Here is a 22,365-nt window from a genome sequence, read left to right as displayed (position 1 = left end):
CTGGGCTGCAGTCTTGGACAGGTGTATCTGCTAATTGCAATTCTGACTGGGCTATTTAGCTTTGCAGGACTCATTAGTCCATGCCAGTAGTCAATGTTTCTTTGGAAGTGTTGCATCTCTGCCTGGCCTCTCCTGCTTAGCTGCCCATTCAGCAAAGATAAGTGATTGTTTCTTTTTCTGAAGCACACATGCTGTGTGCTTATTTTCAGTGCTGATCTTTTGTTTCTATTCGTCCAGCTTAGACTGTGTCAGTTGTTTTTCTCAGTCTGGTTGGATTCTCTGGAGTTGCAGATATACTCTCCACATCTTTAGTTAGGTGGTGGAGTTTTGTATTTTCTGCTGTGGATATTTTTGTAGTATTTTTTATGCTGACCGCTTAGTATCCTGTCCTGTCCTTTTCTATTTAGCTAGAAGTGGCCTCCTTTGCTAATGCCTGTTTTTCTGCCTGCGTGTGTCTTTTCCTCTCCTACTCACAGTCATTATTTGTGGGGGGCTGCCTATCCTTTGGGGGTCTACTCTGAGGCAAGATAGTATTCCTATTTCCATCTTTAGGGGTATTTAGTCCTCCGGCTGTGTCGAGGTGTCTAGGTTTTGTTAGGCACACCCCACGGCTACTTCTAGTTGCGGTGATAAGATCAGGGTTTGCGGTCAGTATAGTTACCACCTACTCCAGTGAAGGTTTTCATGCTGCTCCAAGGCCACCTAATCATAACACTCAACACCTCCAGCCTTTGGTGCTATTTTGCTTTTCCCACTACCACCAGATGCTCCACCACCACCAACACCACCATCAGTACCAGCTGGCAACGCCCGCCCACGGCCTCTTCCACCAGACTTTCTACTTTTTGGAAAAATCTAACCAAAATAACAACCGTTATATGGTACTGTGAAACAAGGTAGAAGGTGTATATAAACTTGTGGAGAATTTTAATCTCCCTTTTTTGGGGGGGAGACTGCAACAAAACTCAGGCATAGTGTATTACACTACACAATGTAAGTGGCAGAACGTGGCTGGAAGATGTACGACAAACTAACAGAACTGTGATTTAGATCCACTTAGTGCCAATTTAAATCTCCCTTTTATTTGGGGGAGACTGCAACAAAACTCAGGCCCAGTGTATTACACTACACAATGAAAGTGGCAGAACTTGGCTGGAAGCTATATATATAAAAAAAAGGGCTGTAGTACAATTTCAATCTCCCTACAATGATCTCAGGACAAGTATGGCAGCAATAAAAAGGACTGCTGCACACAAAAGTGTGGACAAAGAAACAAGATAACTGTGCAGAAAGGAGCAACAGGATTTTTGCTTTTAAAAAAGCAGTTGGTTTGCACAGCGGTGTACAAACAGCAATGCAGCTATCAGAGAGCCTTATAGGGTAGCCTAATAAGTTACAGAGCTGATGCACAAAAAAATAAACTCCACTGTCCCTGCAAAGAAAAGGTGGTGTTGGACAGTGGAAATCGCTACAGCACAAGCAGTTTCGGGGTTAATCTTCCCATCTAACTATATCACTTCTGATGAAGCTGAAGCAACCTCTCCCTATGCTAAGATTGGCAGAAGTAAGATGGTGGTCGGCGTGCACGCCTCTTTATAGCCCCTGTGATGCTGCAGAAAGCAAGCCAATCACTGTAATGCCCTTCTCTAAGATGGTGGGGACCGAGACCCACGTCATCACGCTGCCCACACTTTGCGTCCTCCTTCATTGGATGAGAAATGGCGCTGAAAGCATCATACGAAACGCAACTTTGGCGTGAAGATCGCCGACCTCATGGCCGATCCCACACTAGGAAACCCGACTTTGCCGAAAGTCGGCAACTTTTGAATTTGTCCGATCCGTTTCGCTCAACCCTAGTCATCAGCACATGTTGGGTCTACTATCAAGGCAATCTCTACTGGGCAATTCCTTCGCGTGAGAAGGATTTTTACCTCTTCTGATTCTTTTGAGAAACAAGCTTCGGACCTTACCCCCGGCAGCCGAGACCCCAAAGATTCTCGCGGGGCCGGCCGGCGGGCGCACTGCGCATGCGCCCGCCATTTCGAAGATGGCGGCGCCCACCGGGAGCCACGAGGAGCATCGGGGGAGACAGGTAAGTATTGGGGGGCTACCTGGGACCCCTTTTCTCTGTCCTCCGATGTGCAATCACATCGGAGGACAGAGAAATTAAAAAGAGATCGCGTTTTTTTTTTTTTTTTTGCGATCGCCGGTAAACGGTTAATTACCGACGATCGCAAATGCGGGGTGGGTTAAAAAAAACCCGAATCATGTTCTCTGGGGTCTCGGCTACCCCCGGCAGCCGAGACCCCGGAGAAAATCCGACTCTGGGGGGCGCTATTTACTTTTTCCACAGCGCCGTTAATTAACGGTGCTGTGGTTTAGGTACCCTTAGCGGCCGCCGTTAAAAGGCGTATCGGCGGTCGCTAAGGGGTTAAATGAAGTGGCTCTGTGAGTCTTTATTTTATGTAGGAGAAATTGAAATAATACTGAGCAGTTTTAGTGGGTTCATATCAAATGACTGTGAAATGTATAAAGGAAAGAAATATATCTTGGTACCGTGTTAGCCGTGAAATGTATATACTGTTTTGCAATGCAAATATAAAGAAAAGCAATTTAGCAATTTGGGGATTTTTACAATGTTTTTGTTTCATATTCAAATTATTTTGGAACTGTTGATATCTAATACGGTATGTGATTTTTTTGTTTCTTTGTATTAAAAGTGCAATCTTTGGTTTGATGAGGGAGTCAAATTCTTCTTTCAAACCATTATTTATCAATTTTTCTTCTATGCTTTATATTGACATTGGACAATATGACATAAAATTCCTCTGGGGGTGGCATTACATTTATTCTCAGCTTGTCCACATTGGCTAAATTCTGTCCACTTTTACTATGGCACATGGGAAAGTTATGACCTGTATCTTTTGCATATATTCTGGTTCCATCGGCAAGATAATTTTTTGTTTAAATCATGTTCTGTGAAATTCCTTACGCCATATGCAAATTAGTTGGCCATTCTTCACTATTAAAGAGGACCTGCTACCATGTTAAAAGTGACGAAGCCACCTGACGAAGCCGAGGCGAAACGCGCGTTGGGGCTATGGTGTGGACCCCTTTTGAGGCCATGCAATGGGTAAGAGCTTAGGGGTGGGAATGATTGGTATATTATGACCTTAGAGCCTCAGAGAAGGGCTAAGTTATTACTTATATGGAATACTCTGCCCCTATGTGTGTCTGCCCAAACATGCACTATGCACTTTATTGTTACTCGGCTATGGTATCATGAGAAGTTCACATTGTTCTGTCTGTGCTACTTTAGTTCCCCTTGCTGAAATGGTTTGTTATTTTCTGGTTTTCTGATTTCATTTTTTTGTATATATTCTTTGTTAATTACTGTATAATAAAATTTACAACTTTTTAACGAATATGGACGTGTACTCCATTGTTTTTGGTAAATGGATCTAGGTTTTGGGAGTGTCCTAAAAGTATTTTCTTATGGTCTCTCTTCTACAAGCTCTTCCACTTGGTTATGAGCATGCGTGAGAAATCTGTGTATATATTTTCCATTATCGGCTGCTTTTATTATCATGTAAAAAGTGGTCAGTTTTTTTTCTCTTATTTTATTCCTGCTGCTCCCCTAAATATTCAATTTTTTTCAAATCCTCCAAATAGTTGGTCTTTTTATTTTGTTGTATTTTTCTGTTTTTTTTTCTGATGGGGCATGGCTCGCAGAATTCTTGGGTGATATTTCTTTTGGTTACTTTTAGGCTAAGTACCCCGTTAGCAATGCCCCTTTGGTGAAGACAATAATATTAGTTATTGATCTGATGTATTCCAATGTCTAGTAACTGCGCATTTAGTTACCATTAACAATTGAGAAATTATGTCCCTGTGTGCCATAGGGAAGTTTTCCAAGCCAACAAAGAAAAGCGCCATGGCAAGTGTGATGGAGATTTTTATTATAGCTAAGCTCCAAAGAATATGGGTAGTGGCTTTCCAGAGGGGCTGTAATAGTTTGCAGTCCTATAAGGGAGAACTAAGGTGCCCATGTTACTGCAGCACAAGTCTTTTCCAGCAAAGTTGGGGGCAAGTTGAAAATAACTATTGTTAGTCTGGCTGACATTACCATCGTAACTGTATTTTAACGATTATTTCCTGCTATGTGATGCCAAATGTAAAAAAAAATTGATAAAAAAATTGATATTGTTACGTCATATGATCCCTGAGGAACAAAGTGATTTGTCCAAAGGCAGGGAGAGTGAAGCCAGAGCTGATTGTCCACAGGGATCCTGTGACATAACAATGTCACGATCCGGGGGAGAGCCACTGCTGACACTGCTGGAATGGTACCGGCACCAGAGTTAAGTATAAGTGCTATTATCTTACAAGGTGGAAAGTCATAATATCTTTATTAAAAAAATGACTAAATATGGGATTGACAAGGCTACGGTTAGGTGGATTCATAACTGGATCAGTGATCGTACTCAAAGAGTGGTTATAAATGGTTGCACATCCAACTCGAAGAGTGTTTCAAGTACCATAAGGCTCTGTTCTGGCCCCGCTGTTGTTCAACATTTTTCTAAATGATCTAGATAAGGGAACTGAAGGTAAACTAATCAAATTTGCAGACGATGCAAAGCTAGGAAGAATAGCTAACACTAGAGAAGACAGAGAAAAAATTAAGAAGGATATAGATAAGCTTGAACAATGTACAGTGACTAATAGAATGGTATTTCACAGGGAGAAAAGCAAGATTCTACGTCTGGGCAAGAAAAACAAAAATTACATCTACAGAATGGGAGGAATACAACTAAGCAACAGCACATGTGTGAAAAAGACTTGGGTATACCAGTAGATCACAGACTGCACATGAGTCAACAGTGTAATGCAGCAGCAAAAAAGGCAAACACAATTCTAGGATGTATTAAGAAAAACACAGAGCCTAGATCACTTGAAGCAATTATCCCCCTCTACTCCTCCTTGGTCAGGCCTCATCTGGAATAGTGTGTCTAGTTCTGGGCACCATATTTAAAAAAAAGACATTGAAAAACTGGAGCAAGTTCATTGAAGCACTACCAGGATGGTGAGCAGACTGCAAAGTATGTCCTACAAGGAACTGTTAAAGGATCTGGAAATGTTTAGCTTGCAAAAAAGCAGGCTAAGAGGACACGTAAGGGGCATTTATGCTACACCCTTGGCTAAAAATAAGCCCCAGTTTTGGACACAGGTGACCATGCGCATAGCGCCAGCCCATCAGGAAGATTGTCGATTTCTGGTGTTGCATAATTTGCATGATGCTATCGTGCTGGGTTTTCCGTGGTTACAGGTACATAATCCTGTTTTGGATTGGAAGTCCATGTCTGTGAATAGTTGGGGTTGTCAGGGGGTTCATAATGATGTTCCTCTGATGTCTCTCGCCCCTTCTTCCTCTTCTGAAATTCCGGAGTTTTTGTCTGATTTTCAGGATGTATTCGATGAGCCCAAGTCCAGTTTCCTTCCACCGTACAGGGACTGCGATTGTGCTATTGACTTGATTCCAGGCTGTAAGTTTCCTAAGGGCCGACTTCTCAACCTGTCTGTACCTGAACATACCGCCATGCGGAGCTATATTAAGGAGTCTTTGGAGAAAGGGCATATTCGGCCATCTTCTTCACCGTTGGGAGCAGGGTTCTTTTTTGTTGCTAAAAAAGATGGTTCCTTAAGACCCTGTATTGATTGTGGCCTCTTGAATAAGATCACGGTCAAGTTTCAATACCCTTTACCTTTGCTTTCTGAATTGTTTGCTAGGATTAAGGGAGCTAGTTGGTTTACGAAGATTCACCTTCAGGGGGCTTGTTCGTATAAAGCAGGGTGATGAATGGAAAACTGCGTTTAACACGCCCGAAGGCCATTTTGAATACCTTGTGATGCCATTCGGACTCTCTAATGCTCCATCTGTTTTTCAGTCCTTCATGCATGATATCTTCCGGACTTATCTTGATAAATTCTTGATTGTATATTTGGACGATATTTTGATTTTTTCCGATGATTGGGAGTCTCATGTGCAACAGGTCAGGATGGTATTTCAGATCCTTTGTGACAATGCCTTGTTTGTGAAAAGGTCTAAGTGTCTTTTTGGGGTGCAGAAGGTTTCCTTTTTGGGCTTTATTTTTTCTCCTTCGTCTATAGAGATGGATCCGGTTAAGGTTCAGGTCATTCATGATTGGATTCAGCCCACATCCGTGAAGAGCCTTCAGAAATTTTTGGGTTTTGCTAATTTTTATCGCCGTTTCATTGCTAATTTTTCCAGCGTGGTTAAACCCTTGACTGATTTGACAAAGAAGGGCGCTGATGTGGCGAATTGGTCCCCTGCGGCTGTCTCTGCCTTTCAGGAACTTAAACGTCATTTTACTGCTGCTCCAGTGTTGCGTCAACCGGATGTTTCTCTTCCGTTTCAGGTTGAGGTTGACGCTTCTGAGATTGGGGCAGGGGCCGTTTTGTCTCAGAGGGATCCTGTTGGTTCCTTAATGAAAACGTGTGCCTTCTTTTCCCGTAAGTTTTCGCCTGCTGAACGCAATTATGATGTCGGCAATCGGGAGTTGTTGGCTATGAAGTGGGCGTTTGAGGAGTGGCGACATTGGCTTGAGGGAGCTAAGCACCGTATTGTGGTCTTGACTGATGATAAGAATCTGATTTACCTCGAGTCTGCCAAACGGCTGAATCCTAGACAGGCTCGATGGTCCTTGTTTTTTTCTCGTTTTGATTTCGTGGTCTCATACCTTCCAGGTTCTAAGAATATTAAGGCTGATGCCCTCTCTAGGAGTTTTTTTCCTGATTCTCCTGAGGTCTTGGAACCGGTCGGTATTCTGAAAGAAGGGGTGGTCCTTTCTGCCATTTCTCCTGATTTACGACGGGTTCTTCAGGAATTTCAGGCTGACAAACCTGACCGTTGTCCTGTGGGGAAACTGTTTGTTCCTGACAGATAGACTAGTAGAGTGATTTCTGAGGTTCATTGTTCCGTGTTGGCTGGTCATCCTGGCATTTTTGGTACCAGAGACTTGGTTGGTAGGTCCTTTTGGTGGCCTTCTTTGTCGCGTGATTTGCGTTCTTTTGTGCAGTCCTGTGGGACTTGTGCGCGGGCCAAGCCTTGTTGCTCCCGTGCTAGTGGGTTGCTTTTGCCATTGCCGGTCCCTGAGAGGCCCTGGACGCATATTTCTATGGATTTTATTTCCGATCTTCCTGTTTCCCAGAGGATGTCGGTTATCTGGGTTGTTTGTGACCGATTCTCTAAGATGGTTCATTTGGTGCCTTTGCCTAAATTGCCTTCTTCTTCTGATTTGGTTCCGTTGTTTTTTCAGCATGTGGTCCGTTTGCATGGTATTCCGGAGAATATTGTGTCCGACAGAGGTTCCCAGTTTGTTTCTAGGTTTTGGCGGGCCTTTTGTGCCAAGCTGGGCATTGATTTGTCTTTTTCTTCTGCATTTCATCCTCAGACAAACGGCCAGGCCGAGCGAACTAATCAGACTTTGGAGACTTATTTGAGATGCTTTGTGTCTGCTGATCAGGATGATTGGGTGGCTTTTTTGCCATTGGTCGAGTTTGCCCTTAATAATCGGGCTAGTTCAGCTACTTTGGTTTTGCCTTTCTTTTGTAATTTTGGTTTTCATCCTCGTTTTTCTTCTGGGCAGGTTGAGCCTTCTGACTGTCCTGGTGTGGATTCTGTGGTTGACAGGTTGCAGCAGATTTGGGCTCAGTTTAAGCCTCGGTTTATTGGTCCTTATAGGATTTCTGAGATTATTAATCCGGTGTCTTTTCGTCTGGCGCTTCCGGCCTCTTTTGCTATCCATAATGTCTTCCATAGATCTTTATTGTGGAAATATGTGGAGCTCGTTGTTCCCTCTGTTGATCCTCCGGCCCCTGTGTTGGTTGATGGGGAGTTGGAATATGTTGTTGAGAAGATTTTGGATTCCCGTTTTTCGAGGCGGAAGCTTCAGTACCTTGTCAAATGGAAGGGTTATGGCCAGGAGGATAATTCTTGGGTTTTTGCCTCTGATGTCCAAGCCGCTGATTTGGTTCGTACCTTTCATCTGGCTCATCCTGATCGGCCTGGGGGCTCTGGTGAGGGTTAAGTGACCCCTCCTCAAGGGGGGGGTACTGTTGTGAATTCTGCTTTTGGGCTCCCTCCGGTGGTTGTAGATGGTAATGCAGTTGTCCCTGGGCTGCAGTCTTGGACAGGTGTATCTGCTAATTGCAATTCTGACTGGGCTATTTAGCTTTGCAGGACTCATTAGTCCATGCCAGTAGTCAATGTTTCTTTGGAAGTGTTGCATCTCTGCCTGGCCTCTCCTGCTTAGCTGCCCATTCAGCAAAGATAAGTGATTGTTTCTTTTTCTGAAGCACACATGCTGTGTGCTTATTTTCAGTGCTGATCTTTTGTTTCTATTCGTCCAGCTTAGACTGTGTTAGTTGTTTTTCTCAGTCTGGTTGGATTCTCTGGAGTTGCAGATATACTCTCCACATCTTTAGTTAGGTGGTGGAGTTTTGTATTTTCTGCTGTGGATATTTTTGTAGTATTTTTTATGCTGACCGCTTAGTATCCTGTCCTGTCCTTTTCTATTTAGCTAGAAGTGGCCTCCTTTGCTAATGCCTGTTTTTCTGCCTGCGTGTGTCTTTTCCTCTCCTACTCACAGTCATTATTTGTGGGGGGCTGCCTATCCTTTGGGGGTCTACTCTGAGGCAAGATAGTATTCCTATTTCCATCTTTAGGGGTATTTAGTCCTCCGGCTGTGTCGAGGTGTCTAGGTTTTGTTAGGCACACCCCACGGCTACTTCTAGTTGCGGTGATAAGATCAGGGTTTGCGGTCAGTATAGTTACCACCTACTCCAGTGAAGGTTTTCATGCTGCTCCAAGGCCACCTAATCATAACACTCAACACCTCCAGCCTTTGGTGCTATTTTGCTTTTCCCACTACCACCAGATGCTCCACCACCACCAACACCACCATCAGTACCAGCTGGCAACGCCCGCCCACGGCCTCTTCCACCAGACTTTCTACTTTTTGGAAAAATCTAACCAAAATAACAACCGTTATATGGTACTGTGAAACAAGGTAGAAGGTGTATATAAACTTGTGGAGAATTTTAATCTCCCTTTTTTGGGGGGGAGACTGCAACAAAACTCAGGCATAGTGTATTACACTACACAATGTAAGTGGCAGAACGTGGCTGGAAGATGTACGACAAACTAACAGAACTGTGATTTAGATCCACTTAGTGCCAATTTAAATCTCCCTTTTATTTGGGGGAGACTGCAACAAAACTCAGGCCCAGTGTATTACACTACACAATGAAAGTGGCAGAACTTGGCTGGAAGCTATATATATATAAAAAAAGGGCTGTAGTACAATTTCAATCTCCCTACAATGATCTCAGGACAAGTATGGCAGCAATAAAAAGGACTGCTGCACACAAAAGTGTGGACAAAGAAACAAGATAACTGTGCAGAAAGGAGCAACAGGATTTTTGCTTTTAAAAAAGCAGTTGGTTTGCACAGCGGCGTACAAACAGCAATGCAGCTATCAGAGAGCCTTATAGGGCAGCCTAATAAGCTACAGAGCTGATGCACAAAAAAATAAACTCCACTGTCCCTGCAAAGAAAAGGTGGTGTTGGACAGTGGAAATCGCTACAGCACAAGCAGTTTCGGGGTTAATCTTCCCATCTAACTATATCCCTTCTTCTGATAAAGCTGAAGCAACCTCTCCCTATGCTAAGATTGGCAGAAGTAAGATGGTGGTCGGCGTGCACGCCTCTTTATAGCCCCTGTGATGCTGCAGAAAGCAAGCCAATCACTGTAATGCCCTTCTCTAAGATGGTGGGGACCGAGACCCACGTCATCACGCTGCCCACACTTTGCGTCCTCCTTCATTGGATGAGAAATGGCGCTGAAAGCATCATACGAAACGCAACTTTGGCGTGAAGATCGCCGACCTCATGGCCGATCCCACACTAGGATCGGGTCGGGTTTCACGAAACCCGACTTTGCCGAAAGTCGGCAACTTTTGAATTTGTCCGATCCGTTTCGCTCAACCCTAGTCATCAGCACATGTTGGGTCTACTATCAAGGCAATCCCTACTGGGCAATTCCTTCGTATGAGAAGGATTTGTACCTCTTCTGATTCTTTTGAGAAACAAGCTTCGGACCTTAAGGGGAGATTTTTGGAGCGTGGGTACAGTAGGAAGAGCATCAAGAAAGGATATGAGAGAGCCAAAAAAACAAAAGGGGCTCCCTTCTCTCGTGTTATTCACACAGCATTTTGCACTTTCCACACTGTTTCCCTATGCTAGATGGATTTCTTTTTCTAGATATTACTTTTGAAATCTAGTATTATCCTTAGTAAGCTGTTTAATCTGTTTTGATGCTACATTACCCTTCATCAACAGCAATTCAGCGTATGCGTCCTGAAAGTCGGTGCCAATCTGACATGTGATGCATATGCTACATCACAGAATGATCACGCTCCTGCAGGTTGGGTGAAAGGGTTAACTGTAATTTTGCCCGACCTACAGGGACAGGGAGAGGGGTACTTCAGCCCAGGGGGGCTTTGATCACTGCCCCCCCTCCTTCCCCCGTAGCTATGATCACTCTGATTGGCTTTTGAAAGTGACATTTCACTTTCACTTTGAGCAATCGTAATATTTCACCAATGAAAGTTGGAGAAATATTACAATCCAGCCATGGCCGATGCTGCAATATCATCGGCCATGGCTGGAGGCCGCGATCTGCCCCCGCCACCGATCCACCGCCCCGTTCCTGTCCCCTACTGTTCTCCGCTCCAATCCATCCTCCTGTCCGCTCCCCCCACAGTCTGAAAATGAAAAAATTTAGGCTAAAAGAAATTTTTGTGAAAAAAAAAGTACTTTTTCATTTTTACGCATCAATTTGTGAAGCATCTGTGGGTTCAAAATGCTCACTATGCATCTAGATAAGTTCCTTGGGGGTCTAGTTTCCAAAAATGGGGTCACTTGTGGAGGAGCTCCAATATTTAGGCACACAGGGGCTCTCCAAACGCGACATGATGTCCGCTAAAGATTGGAAAAAAAGTCAAATGGCGCTCCTTCCCTTCCGAGCCCTGTCATGCGCCCAAATAGTGGATCCCCCCCACATATGGGGTATCGGCGTACTCAGGACAAATTGTACAATGACTTTCGGTGTCCAGTTTCTCCTTTTACCCTTGGGAAAATAAAAAAATTGATGCCAAAAGATCATTTTTGTGACTAAAAAGTGAAATGTTCATTTTTTCCTTCCATGTTGCTTCTGCTGCCGTGAAGCACCTGAAGGGTTAATAAACTTCTTGAATGTGGTTTTGAGCACCTTGAGGGGTGCAGTTTTAGAATGGTGTCACTTTTGGGTATTTTCAGTCATATAGACCCCTCAAACTAAACTTCAAATGTGAGGTGGTCCCTAAAAAAATGGTTTTGTAAATTTTGTTGTAAAAATGAGAAATCGCTGGTCAAATTTTAACTCTTATAACTTCCTAGCAAAAAAAAATTGTGTTCCCAAAATTGTGCTGATGTAAAGTAGACATGTGGGTAATGTTATTTATTAACTGTTTTGTGTAACATAACTCTCTGGTTAAGTAGAATTAATATTCAAAATTTGAAAATTGCGAAATTTTCAAAATTTTCACCAAATTTCCGATTTTTTCACAAATAAATGCAAATATTATCGACTTAAATTTACTACTAACATGAAGCCAAATATGTCCCAAAAAACAATCTCAGAACCGCTAGGATCCATTGAAGCGTTCCTGAGTTATTACCTCATAAAGGTGTCATGGTACGCTGCAGCCGCTAATGCGGCCCAGGCCTGGATATACCGCTTCCAGGACAGGCGCCAGAACAGGACAAAAAAGGAATCAATGCAAGGACTTCGGTACCAAAACAGACAGAAGTGCAGGAACACAAACACACATAGCAAAGTTCAGGAGCTTTGGGAGTAGCTCTGGCCCCGCCCATAGGGCAGGGGAACTTTATATAGGAGCTGCCCTTCAGCAAAGACCTAACCACACATGTACGGCTGCGCAGCAAAGCAGAGAACTGAGAAGGCTCCATCCAGGTAATAGCCAACAGTATCCCAGCTCAAATTAGGGGAAAAAGAGTAAACGGTTAAAGCAAGCATATGCATTGTCATGCCAAAAACCAGATACATAAAGAACGGCGTGACATTATCACTTCTTAAAGACCCCCTCTTCTGAAGTCCCCAAAAATACACAGAAACTTTTCTTGGGAAAGGCGGTAAGTCCCAGTTCACGAGCAGCAGAGTTCATTGCTCCAGAAATCCACACCGCTAACCAAGCGCAGGGTTGAGCGATCTAGATCACTACCAGCTGGGATCCGAGCCATATCATCCGCCGGCCAAGCGTGGCTTGGAAACAGTCCTACCCGTCCATACATGCTCAGCAGAGTCCGAAGCCTGAGCTTGTCATGGTAAGCTGCAGCCAGTAATGCGGCCCAGCCCATAAACGCCCCCAAGCTGACCGACCTCAAAAGGGGCGGGGCGCGCGTCCCCCGGGGATGCAATACGGACCCTTTATACCGCAGAGGGGGACCCGGGCCTACCCGAACTAGGGGAGAGCAGAGACCGGGGTTCTGTGGCAGCTGAGCATGAGGACAAGGAAGAGACATGTAGGACTTGATTACACTGGCTCCCGATTCCACACCTCCCAGAAGGGTACCACCCAGTGGACCCCAAGGCACCAACGGATCACAGAGGCACACATAGGTGGGACATCAGGACACAGGCAGGACATCAGGGTACATGAGGTCATCAGGACGCAGGCAAGACATCAGGGTACAGACAAGACATCCAAACACAGGCAGGGCATCAGGACATCAGGAATACCGGATAGACATCTGGGACACTGACGTGGCAGCCCAGGTCGTCAGCTGGGACACTGGCGTGGCAGCCCAGGGCATCAGTTACATCAGCATATTGGACACAGGGAGGACATCAGGACACAGGCAGGGCATCAGGACATCAGGAATACCGGATAGACATCTGGGACAGTGACGTGGCAGCTCAGGTCATCGGCTGGCACACTGGCGTGGCAGCCCAGGGCATCAGTTACATCAGGATATCGGACACAGGGAGGACATCAGGACACAGGCATGACATCAGGACACAGGAAGGACATCAGGAATACCGGATAGACATCTGGGACACTGACGTGGCAGCCCAGGTAGTCAGCTGGGACACTGGCGTTGCAGCCCAGGGCATCAGTTACATCAGGATATCGGACACAGGGAGGACATCAGGACACAGGCAGGGTTACAGGGTACAGACAGGACATCAGGACATCTAGACCCAGGGTCACCGGCAGACATCAGACAGGAGTCCAGGTGTCTGACACAACCTACAAGCACCACCAGTTGTCAGGCTCCAAGCTCCAGGCAGCGGTCATCAGGTTCCAGACTGCGGTCGTCAGGCTTCGGGCATCGGACCTAGGAAGGAACTCAAGCTTGATGGTGCAAGCACCGCTGTACTGGACATGGGCCAGACGGGGTTAACACCGCATGGTAGTCAGAGCACAGAGTAGTAGATGCTCAGCAGAAACACCGGTTAAGAGACTCAAAGTCACAGGGTGTGAGGCTCCAGTTGCAGAGGATTCCAAGAACATAATCACAGCAGACACAGTTCAGACAGGTTCAGGTACAGGACAGGTACAGGATCAAGGATTCAGGCCTGGATATACCACCTCCTTGACAGAAATCAAGGCAAGGACTTTGATACTAAAACATAGACAGGAGAGGTGCAGGAACACAAACACACAAAGCAAAGTTCAGGAGCTTTGTGAGTAGCTCTGGCCCTGCCTATAGGGCAGGGCAACTTTATATAGGAGCTGCCCTTCAGCAATTGGCTGGGGACAGCATTTCAAGTACACACCCTAACCCTGATAAAAGCAGGGGAGGTGTGGCCATGCACGCCCTTAGCACAAACAGAAACCATTACAGCACAATAAGAGCAGGAACTGTGGCTTAGGGCACCTGGCTGTGACTGCATGCACTGACACACGTGGAAAGTCATGCCCCAGCTGCAAATGACCTCGCAACCCGCGGACAGCTTCCCCAGCGGCAACCAGTGACGGCACATGCGGATGGTCATGCAGCAGGGCAAAGACCTAACCACCCATGTATGGCTGCGCAGCAAAGCAGAGAACTGAGAAGGCTCCATCCAGGTAATAGCCAACAGTATCCCAGCTCAAATTAGGGGGAAAAGAGTAAAGGGTTAAAGCAAACATATGCATTGTTACGCTGAAAACCAGATACAAACAGAACGGTGTGACAAAAGGGACACTGGTCAGAATTGCAAAAAATGGCCAGGTCATTAAGGTCAAAATAGGCTGGGTCATGAAGGGGTTACAAATATATTAAAAGTTAAATTTTAATTCTCACATTCTGCTATACATCCACATCAAGAAGAGTTCTGAGGGAGATTGGTGTCACTTACTCGATGCTATACCTGGCCAATGTGAGAGTGGTCGCTGAAGGGAAAGTGCACTTCTTCACGGAGGATAAAGAGGCACTCGGATGGCTGGACAGCAACGAGCAACATTTGCATCAAGTGAAATTAAAGGACTCATCGGGATGATAGAAAAGTTCTTCTTTATTCTTGTTTCTCTTATTGCCTCTTTTTTGGAGGGATCCATTGGCTCTTTTTTCCCCTCTGGTTTTTGTGTTTTTATGAGGCGGGGACAGGCCCTTGTTGGATCTCGAGTTTTTCTGACTGTTGGGAAAAATTTGAGTTTTTGAAATTTAAATAGGCTGCAATCCACAAGTCATGGGAGAGTCCCAATTGTTTGGGACAAGTTGCGGGACTGTTGGACGGGGTTAACAGACTGTTCCGGATAAAGTGCGCTCTCCTCTCCATGTTAGGAGGGGATGGAAGGATGGGACGGGGATTCGTTTTGAATGTTTTTCTGTTTGGGGGGAGGGGGTGGGGCTGGGGAAATATTTGCATACTATACATCACCATGGTTACTGTGGTTGGGGTGTACAAGTATTCCTGTTTTTCATCCTCCTTCGTTTCTTTGTCAAGAATAGATCTGGCCTTGAACAATACACAGATGTTGAGCCTTGGGGAGATAACATATATATCTAGAACAATATCGGATCATTCCCCCATGCATGTGATACTTGAGGGAGTGGGATCTGTGCCTGCTAGGGGGTGCATGTGGAGGCTGAACCCGTTCTGGTTACACTTTATTGACTTAGATGGACACATGGGGGGAAATTAAGGAATATTTTGAAATTAATGCTGGCTCAGCTTCGGTATTGACTAGTGATGAGCGAATATACTCATTGCTCGGGTTTTCCAGAGCACGTTCGGGTGGTCTCCGATTATTTGTAAGTGCTTGGAGATTTAGTTTTCATCACCTCAGCTGAATGATTTGCAGCTATTAGATTTGCCAGCAACCAGGCAACCCCCACTTTTACTCAGGCTGGCTAGTAGCTGTAAATCATGCAGCTGCGGCGATGAAAACTAAATCTCCGATCCCTTACAAATACTCAGAGACCACCCAAGTGTGCTTGGGAAAACCCAAGCAAAGAGTATACTCGCTCATCACTAGTATTGACGGTATGGGAGGCTATAAAGGCCTATTTCAGAGGGCTCTGCATTAAAGGGATATCCTGAGTCAAGGCAGAAATGGGCAGGAAGGATCAGATGTTGATAAGAGAGTTGGAGGAGGCTGAGGAGGCATTAATCAATGATCAGTCCCCAGAAGCCCCGAGGAGGTTGAAGGCAGCGCAGAAAAGAGTATGTCAGATGGCAGTGAAAAAAGTGGAACGTAGGAGAATGTTTCAAACTGCTAAATACTTTGAAGAGGGGCACAGAGTGGGCCATCTCCTTTCCAGAATAGTGGCGGCGCTGAGAGACTCCACACATAATCGCTTTGAAGGGAAGGGATGGGAAAGAGCATACTGGATGTAAAGCAATTTTGGAGGTGTTGACGGAGTATTACTCGGATCTTTATAAATCACAGGTACAGCCAACGATGGAAGAGGTGGATGGTTTCTTGACAGAGGTACAGCTTCCTAGACTCTCAGCGGCCGATCAGAGACTTCTCGAGGAGCCGTTTAATTTGGAGGAGCTTGACGCCGCACTGGCCTCTATACCTAATGATAAAGCCCCAGGGGTAGATGGGATCCCAGGGGAGGTGTATAAAAAATATAAAGAGGTATTGCTTCCCGCCTTGTTGGAGGCACATGTTGCTGGTCTGGTGGAGGGTGAGTTGCCATGGTGCAAGTGTGTGGCAATAATTGTTGTGTTGCCAAAACAGGGTAAGGATCCAGCTTCTTATTGCCCAATCTCTTCATTAATGACAGATATCAAAACCTTGGCCAAGATGTTGGCTAATCATCGTAACAAGGTGATATAGACATTAATACATCAGGACCAATCCAGATTTATGCCCAATAGATCTACAGCATGTAATCTTAGATGATTGTTTCTCAATGTGCAGGTAAAGGCCAATAATATGGGTCAGAGGGTTGTGGTGTCTTTAGACGCCGCTTTGATAGTGTGGAGTGGTGGTATTTGTAGGTGGTCATAAAGGCTATGGGTTTTGGTGAGACCATCCGCTGCCTCATCAGGAGCATGCCCAGGCATTGTAGGGAGGTCATTCAGGCACGTGGAGGCCACACACACTACTGAGCATTATTTCTTTGTCTTTATGCATTTCCACTGAAGTTGGATCAGCCTGCAATTTTCTAATTGATTTTAAGCATCATTCCAACTCCAGACCCCCATGAGATAGGAGTTGTGATTTACATTGATCATTTTTAGGTTTTACTATTCTCAATGCATTCCACTATATAATGAATAAAGATTTAGAAATGGAATATTTAATTCAGTGATATCTAGGATCTGTGATTTTAGTGTTCCCTTTATTTTTTTGATATTTTTTGAGCAGTGTATATATTTATTAGAATATATATATATATATATATATATATATATATGTATATATATATATATATATATATATATATATATATATCCATAGAATGCAAGTCCGCAAGGACAGGGTCCTCTCCCCTCTGTACCAGTCTGTCATCGTAAATTTGTGTACTGTAAATTATATCTATAACCCGGTATGTAACCCCATTCTCATGTACAGCACCATGGAATTAATGGTGCTATATAAATAAATCTACTATATAATTGTCTAAGGGTCACTTCCGTCTGTCCTTCTGTCTGTCTGTCTGTCACAGATATTCATTGGTCGCGGCCTCTGTCTGTCAAGGAAATCCAAGTTGCTGATTGGTCGCAAAAAAAAAGCCATGACCAATCAGCGACGGGCACAATCCAGAAGAAAATGGCCGCTCCTTACTCCCCGAAGTCACTGCCCGGCGCCCGCATACTCCCCGTTATGCCACGGGTAACGCACTCCGTTACCGCCGCTATTAACCCTGTGTGTCCTCTACATTTTACTATTGATGCTGCTTATGCGGCATCAATAGTAAAAAATCTAATGTTAAAAATAATAAAAAACAAAAAACCTGCTATACTCACCCTCCGTTGTCCACCGAGCCGCTCGCGATGGCCGCCATGTTCCGATGCATTGCGAAATTACCCAGAAGACTTAGCGGCCTCGCGAGACCGCTAAGTCATCTGGGTAATTTTGCAATGCATCCTGGGAACGGAAGATGGCAGTGATATGGAAATTTAGGTTGGATAAATCTATCCCGTGTGTGCTGTGGCCGTTCCCAATAAGACTGAGTATTTTGAGCGCTCATCAAGAATGAGTCTGTACACGATTGTGACAGGAAAGCATTCCATCAATACTGACTCTTTATTTCCTGGTACATAGTTTTATAATTGCATATAGAAAGGAGTGGTTAGGGGTGGTTAGTTAATTAACATATTGTCTAGCTCCTCTGTTATTGGTTATCTAAATATATACAGTTAGGGCCAGAAATATTTGGACAGTGACACAAGTTTTGTTATTTTAGCTGTTTACAAAAACATGTTCAGAAATACAATTATATATGTAATATGGGCTGAAAGTGCACACTCCCAGCTGCAATATGATAGTTTCCACATCCAAATCGGAGAAAGGGTTTAGGAATCATAGCTCTGTAATGCATAGCATCCTCTTTTTCAAGGGACCAAAAGTAATTGGACAATGGACTCTAAGGGCTGCAATTAACTCTGAAGGCGTCTCCCTCGTTAACCTGTAATCAATGAAGTAGTTAAAAGGTCAGGGGTGGATTCCAGGTGTGTGGTTTTGCATTTGGAAGCTATTGCTGTGAGCAGACAACATGCGGTCAAAGGAACTCTCAATTGAGGTGAAGCAGAACATCCTGAGGCTGAAAAAAAAGAAAAAATCCATCAGAGAGATAGCAGACAAGCTTGGAGTAGCAAAATCAACAGTTGGGTACATTCTGAGAAAAAAGGAATTGACTGGTGAGCATGGGAACTCAAAAAGGCCTGGGCGTCCACGGATGACAACAGTGGTGGATGATCGCCGCATACTTAATTTGGTGAAGAAGAACCCGTTCACAACATCAACTGAAGTCCAGAACACTCTCAGTGAAGTAGGTGTATCTGTCTCTAAGTCAACAGTAAAGAGAAGACTCCATGACAGTAAATACAAAGGGTTCACATCTAGATGCAAACCATTCATCAATACCAAAAATAGACAGGCCAGAGTTAAATTTGCAGAAAAACACCTCAAGAAGCCAGCTAAGTTCTGGAAAAGTATTCTATGGACAGATGAGACAAAGATCAACCTGTACCAGAATGATGGGAAGAAAAAAGTTTGGAGAAGAAAGGGAATGGCACATGATCCAAGGCACACCACATCCTCTGTAAAACATGGTGGAGGCAACGTGATGGCATGGGCATGCATGGCTTTCAATGGCACTGGGTCACTTGTGTTTATTGATGACATAAGAGCAGACAAGAGTAGCCGGATGAATTCTGAAGTGTACCAGGATATACTTTCAGCCCAGATTCAGCCAAATGCTGCAAAGTTGATTGGACGGCGCTTCATAGTACAGATGGACAATGACCCCAAGCATACAGCCAAAGCTACCCAGGAGTTCATGAGTGCCAAAAAGTGGAACATTCTGCAATGGCCAAGTCAATCTCCAGATCTAAACCCAATTGAGCATGCATTTCACTTGCTCAAATCCAGACTTAAGACGGAAAGACCCACAAACAAGCAAGACCTGAAGGCTGCGGCTGTAAAGGCCTGGCAAAGCATTAAGAAGGAGGAAACCCAGCGTTTGGTGATGTCCATGGGTTCCAGACTTAAGGCAGTGATTGCCTCCAAAGGATTTGCAACAAAATATTGAAAATAAAAATATTTTGTTTGGGTTATGTTTATTTGTCCAATTACTTTTGACCTCCTAAAATGTGGAGTGTTTGTAAAGAAATGTGTACAATTCCTACATTTTCTATCAGATATTTTTGTTCAACCCTTCAAATTAAACGTTACAATCTGCACTTGAATTCTGTTGTAGAGGTTTCATTTCAAATCCAATGTGGTGGCATGCAGAGCCCAACTTGCGAAAATTGTGTCACTGTCCAAATATTTCTGGCCCTAACTGTATGGAATATTGTGATTAATGCACATATGATTGCTGATTAAGCAACTAAAATGTATCTCTGCATCTAGGACAAAGTTGAGACATCTCATCAGCACTTAATACATCTGGAGTTCTTCTGCTTTTCGGGTGGAAAACACCGAACAGTCTGTCTGGCTTATATTAGTTTATGTCAGCCATTTTAAGCCATTGATTATAATGTATATAGATATATTTGCATTTATATGAGTATATATGATTATAGAGGAGTATACATGCAAGTGAGATCTACATGATATAAATATTTCTATCACAGCAGCAGCCGCGCGCTCATCGCCTGCGCCAGATCCGAAGGTAAGAATGTTACAACTACAAAGGGCCCTCGGATCCGAAGGTGAGTATGTTTATTTTTTATTTTTTAACCTGTGACACACGTGGCTGGGCAATATACTACGTGACTGGGCAATATATTACTTGGCTCTGTGCTATATACTACGTCGCTGTGCAATATACTACGTGACTGGGCAATATACTATGTGACTGGGCAATATACTACGTGGCTGGGCAATATATTACATGCCTCTGTGCTGTATACTGCGTCACTGTGCAATATACTACGTCACTGGGCAATATACTTCATCGCTGTGCAATATACTACGTCACTGGGCAATATACTATATCGCTGGGCAATATACTTTGTCGCTGTGCAATATACTACGTCACTGGGCAATATACTACATCGCTGTGCAATATACTACGTCGCTGTGCAATATACTACTTCACTGGGCAATATACTACGTCACTGGGCAATATACTACGTGGCTTGGCAATATACTATGTGGCTGGGCAATATACTACGTGGCTCTCTGCTGTATACTACGTCACTGTGCAACATACTACGTTGCTGTGCAATATACTAGGTGCCTCTGTGCTGTATACTACGTTACTGTGCAATATACTACGTCACTGGGCAATATACTACGTCGCTGTGCAATATACTACGTGACTGGGCAATATACTACGTGACTGGGCAATATACTACGTCGCTGTGCAATATACTACGTGACTGGGCAATATACTATGTGACTGGGCAATATACTACGTAGCTGGGCAATATACTACGTGGCTGGGCAATATACTACATGACTGGGCAATATGCTACGTGGCTGGGCAATATACTATGTGCCTCGGTGCTGTATACTATGTCACTGTGCAATATACTACGTGGCTGGGCAATATACTACGTCGTCGTGCAATATACTATGTGTCTGGGCAAAATACTACGTGGCTGGGCAATATACTACGTTGCTGTGCAATATACTATGTGACTGGTGTTGTGAATTCTGTTTTGGAACTCCCTCCTGTGGTCATGAATGGTACTTCGGCGAGTTCTGTCCATGGACTCCCTCTGGTGGCTGTGAGTGGAGCTGCTGGTTCTGAGATTCCTTCCACAGGTGACCTGGTTAATTCTTAGGCTGGCTGCTCTATTTATCTCCACCCATATCGTTACTCCATGCCACCTGTCAATGTTCCAGTACTGGTTCAGTTCGCTCTTGGATCTTTCTGGTGACCTGTCTACTCCAGCAGAAGCTAAGTCCCTGCTGGTTTATTTTGTTGTTCTTGTTTTCTTGTCCAGCTTGCTAATATGATTCTGTCTGGCTAGCTGGAAGCTCTGGGAGGCAGAGTGGCATCTCCGCACCGTGAGTCGGTGCGAGGGTCTTTTTGCACACTCTGCGTGGTCTTTTGTAGTTTTTTGTGCTGACCGCAAAGTTACCTTTTCTATCCTCTGTCTGTTTAGGTAGTCTGGCCTCCCTTTGCTGATACCTCTTTCATTCCTGTGTTTGTGTATTTCATCTTAACTCACAGTCAATATTTGTGGGGGGCTGCCTTTCCTTTGGGGAATTTCTCTGAGGCAAGGTAGGCTTTATTTTCTATCTCTAGGGGTAGCTAGCTCTTAGGCTGTGCCGAGGCGTCTAGGCCTGTTAGGTACGCTCCATGGCTATTTCTAGTGTGTGTGATAGGATTAGGGATTGCGGTCAGCAGAGTTCCCACTTCCCAGAGCTTGTCCTGTGAGTTTAACCATCAGGTCTTTCCGGGTCCATAACAGACTGGGCAATATACTACATGACTGGGCAATATACTACATGGCTCTGTGCTGTATACTACGTTGCTGTGCAATATACTACATCGCTGTGCAATATACTACGTCGCTGTGCAATATACTACGTGGCTCTGTGCTGTATACTACGTAGCTGGGCAATATACTACGTGGCTGGGCAATATACTACGTCACTGGGCAATATACTACGTGACTGGGCAATATACTACGTGGCTGGGCAATATACTACGTGGCTCTGTGCTGTATACTACGTCGCTGTGCAATATACTACGTCACTGGGCAATATACTACGTAGCTCGGCAATATACTACGTGGCTGGGCAATATACTACGTCACTAGGCAATATACTACGTAGCTGGGCAATATACTACGTGGCTGGGCAATATAGTATGTCACTGGGCAATATACTACGTGGCTGGGCAATATGCTACGTGGCTGGGCAATATACTACGTGACTGGGCAATATACTACGTCACTGGGCAATATACTATGTGGCTGCGCAATATACTAGGTGGCTGGGCAATATACTACGTGGACATGCATATTCTAGAATACCTGATGCGTTAGAATCGGGCCACCATCTAGTAATATATATATCTCTATCTAATTGTCTAAGGTCCACTTCCATCTGTTTGTCCGTCTGTCACGGAAATCCCGCGACGGGCACAGTCCAGTC

The sequence above is a fragment of the Ranitomeya imitator genome, chromosome 2 (assembly GCF_032444005.1).
Source record: "Ranitomeya imitator isolate aRanImi1 chromosome 2, aRanImi1.pri, whole genome shotgun sequence".
NCBI lineage: Eukaryota > Metazoa > Chordata > Amphibia > Anura > Dendrobatidae > Ranitomeya > Ranitomeya imitator.
The sequence above is the reverse complement of the archived record's forward strand: the minus strand, read 5'-3'. Positions refer to the sequence as shown.